This window comes from Danio aesculapii, chromosome 24 (genome assembly GCF_903798145.1).
Source record: "Danio aesculapii chromosome 24, fDanAes4.1, whole genome shotgun sequence".
NCBI classification, from domain to species: Eukaryota; Metazoa; Chordata; class Actinopteri; order Cypriniformes; family Danionidae; genus Danio; species Danio aesculapii.
Window position 1 is genome coordinate 18,330,978 of NC_079458.1, and position 3,447 is coordinate 18,334,424.

Genomic DNA, 3,447 nt, shown 5'->3' on the forward strand with positions numbered 1-3,447 from the left:
TATATATTAGTACCAAAAAATTTTAAGAGGAACATTTTTGTACTTTTTAGGTACTAATATGTACCCTTGAGGTATTAATATGGACCTTGTAGGTAAAAATTTGTTCCTTTTGAAAAGGTACCACCCCAGTGACAGCTCACATACCTTTATTTCTGAGAGTGTATAGTTTGAATGGGGACAAAGCCCTGCCTACTAGTACAGGAGCCAATCATCGATTGCTATATCGATTGCCGGGGGACCAGATGTGTGCTTTTACAACAGTTTGGTGGTCAACAAACACACTTGAATCTCAGCGAATACTTGCTTCTCAGACGTAAGAATTTGTCTTCATAAAGCTTGAAATCTGTGCTTTTAAATGAACCAAGTACACTTCAAAACAACAGTTTTCTGGTTGTGTAATCTGTATGAACGAAACGCAAGGTACAGTCCGTCCTGTCAAACGCACATCACATGACAGCAACTACTCAAACACCCACAAACTTGTAAACAAAGATTCGCTTTCATTTCTGGATGAGATTCGCCATCAAGACCAAGTTGTGGGTTACTTTAGAAGACCAGTGCAATCGGATGATTATTATCCAGAGGATGATGATGTGTAGAACGGCCAAAAATGAGGTTGGTGTCGTGATCTCCTTCCTTTTGAGTGCGCATGCGCATTAGCTTGGGCAACCTGAAAATATGCCAATTTTATTTGATTCGGACATTTAGAAATGATACTTATGAGTCGGTTGTTGCTTAATTTTATTGGTAATCTTGGCAGGTTTGGAGAATTTGATGTTTCCCGAGCATACTGCCCGAGAGGTGTTTCAAAGATGGCTGCCTAGTGAAAGGACTTGCCTTAAAGGGACTTTAGCGTTTAACTAAGAAAATACAGTAATTTTTCAAAATAAAAGATCGTTCAGACTCAGATAATAAATAAAACAGAACTAATTAATGATTTCTTGTGCGGCTCGGTACCAATTGATCCATGGACCAGTACCGCAGACTGCAGGAATGATACTGAATTTTCAGCATTTGCATCCCAGGAACACATTATATTCAAAGAACAGAAAGCAGTTATTTTAAAATTAAATATTACATCACACGTTTGCAGCTTTTACTGTAATTTTTTTAATTCTCTATTTTTAAAAACTTTTATGTGCATTGCATAAACACACATATTCCAGTCAGTATACTTCTCTATAATTTTTCTGTGTAATTTATTTTTTAGTATCAAATGTGAGACGTCTGTGTGATTTTGATTAGTGGATATTTCAAAAGACTGTTTGTGCCTTCTAGTGAGGCTGTGCCTTGATGGTCTTGTGCAATACCCAGGTTCCATTCTTTATTGATGATTTCTCTCTGCTTTATTTGATTTGATTCTTTTTTTTTATTTGTAGGAGCGTAGGTGCAAATGGCAGAGACGTTAGATCCTATTTTAGATGTGAGGTGTGAGCCTGGCAACCTCTCGCATCTCGTCCAACTGACCACCCTCAATGCTTTGTATCTGTTTGACCTTTGGTCAAATGCCGTGCTAAAGCTCGCCAACCTTTTATGTGAAATGTGTAGCATATATCATCACGTTCCCGGAAAACTGATTCCCTCTGTTCGGAAGTCCCCTGAAGGCTTATTAAAGCCATGAAGAAAGGAAGTGAATAAATTCTCAATGTGTTTCTTAGTTGAATGATAATGTTGTGTGAATGGTATATTCCTCACCAAGAAAAAAGAGACGGATACTTGAATATCATTATAGTTCAATGTGGAATCCTTTGACACCAATGAACATCTCCAGCTAAGGCAATCTCAGAGGCCACACCAGCGGGATGGAAAACACTGCCGTTTGATGTTTTCAATCATTCTCCAGCCTTTGTGTCTCTCAGCCAGTCCCTGCAGGTTGACTCTCTCTGAATAACATGTTTTTCACTTTTTGAAAAAACTTCATTTGAAAGGAAAGCCTACTGTTGAGTCTCTGCATGTTTACTTTCATTAGCTTTGGTCCTCTCTCCCTACAGAGAGTCACATGCTCCTAGCTCTGTTGCCAAAGGGGCGGAGCCAAACGTTAGCCTTTAACTGCGGTAAAGCCTGGCTGGTGGAGACCCTGTGATGTTCTGCCACCCTGCGCCGCACGATAGTGTTCAGCAGCAGCAGCAACGACCGGCTGGACGGCAGGGTCATCTGTGTTGCCTAGCAGACAGATCCTTGCCTACAGCCAAAGAACGGCTAACGGCTAATCCTGCCACCTGCCTGAAAACACGCCGTCGGTTATGTTGCGGCATAGGTTCTGAGGTAACGTGAGGCTAATAAAAAGGCAAAACAAAACAAGGGTGGCTGATATTCTTGTAACCTTCAACCTTCAGGGTGTCTCGTAGAGTATGATTGATGCCGTCATATGCTAACAAATGCTGCCTGACAGTTTTGGGACGATTACCCTTTTTTTTTTTTTTTTTAGATGGCGGAAAAACGTATTACGTGTCTGAAGCTTTCACATCCAGATAGCATTAGAAACATAATGATGATTTGTGTGCAGCGCTGCAAAAAGAAGCCCACTTATTGTACGTAAGTGTTATAATTGGAACTTTATTGCATTACCGGGACTGCAGAGTGTAACTTCCTGCTATTTGTCTAATGCATCCTTAAGAATAGTAATCTAATAAAAATCATTAGTTTTTCCAGGGCTTTTAGATGTGATTTAAAGGAAAGTCATTTGCAAAATGTGTCTAGCGTGAATTAATACCTTACCTTGTTAGAAAAAAAAAAAACGTGCACGGAAAAAAAATGCTATCGAACAATGCAATTTCATAACAAAGAATGTACATGCTTTCAAGATTGCCACAAGCTCAGATCATCTTTGATAAGTGGCTCTACTCAAACGCAAATGTGGTTTTGTTCAGCAACGCTGTTTTTCCTAATACTCGAAGCTTCTTTATTAGATTTATCATCAAGCCTCTATTCTTCATGGGCTTTGACGCGTTCGACATGTGACCTCATCCGCTGGTAGCTGAAATTTAAATGCTCGGCTTTCTTTTTCTTTGCACCCAGATAGCCCCAGCGGCCGGCTGATCCTTCAGTTCTGACTCAGAAGTGACAAGGTGGAGGAATGCCTGATTGTGCTGTGATCTGATGGCCAGTGGCTTGTGTGTGTGAAAGGGTTTCAGCCGCAGAAACACACCCCCATCAGCCTGTCCTTTCTCTCCCCAGGGAAAGAATAGAGCGTCTTGCGCTTACCATCCATATGAAGAAATGAATAAAATAGAAATGAGACATTCAAGTGACAGCTTCAGCTTTAAATGATGCTGGCAAAAGCCATGGATTGTCAGTGGCTCTCTCTGCCCGCTTTGTTGATGAAATGAAAAATGTATTGTCAGGGAGAAAGGATGATTTTTTTTCTTCCTCTATATTGTTGAGAATAATATGACGTGATGAGTGGTCATCTTGAATTTTACGAATATGTTCTTGGGGCGCTAGTCA

The 3,447-nt window shown here is 40.4% G+C and overlaps 1 long non-coding RNA gene across 1 annotated transcript; it reads left to right on the top strand.

Annotated features, from left to right (window-relative positions):
* Positions 1 to 2,108: 2,108 nt before the first annotated feature.
* Positions 2,109 to 3,171, top strand: LOC130218205 (uncharacterized). The gene is made up of 3 exons (XR_008835924.1): positions 2,109 to 2,265; positions 2,429 to 2,535; positions 3,019 to 3,171. It is a non-coding gene; the product is annotated as an uncharacterized LOC130218205 (long non-coding RNA).
* Positions 3,172 to 3,447: the final 276 nt, after the last annotated feature.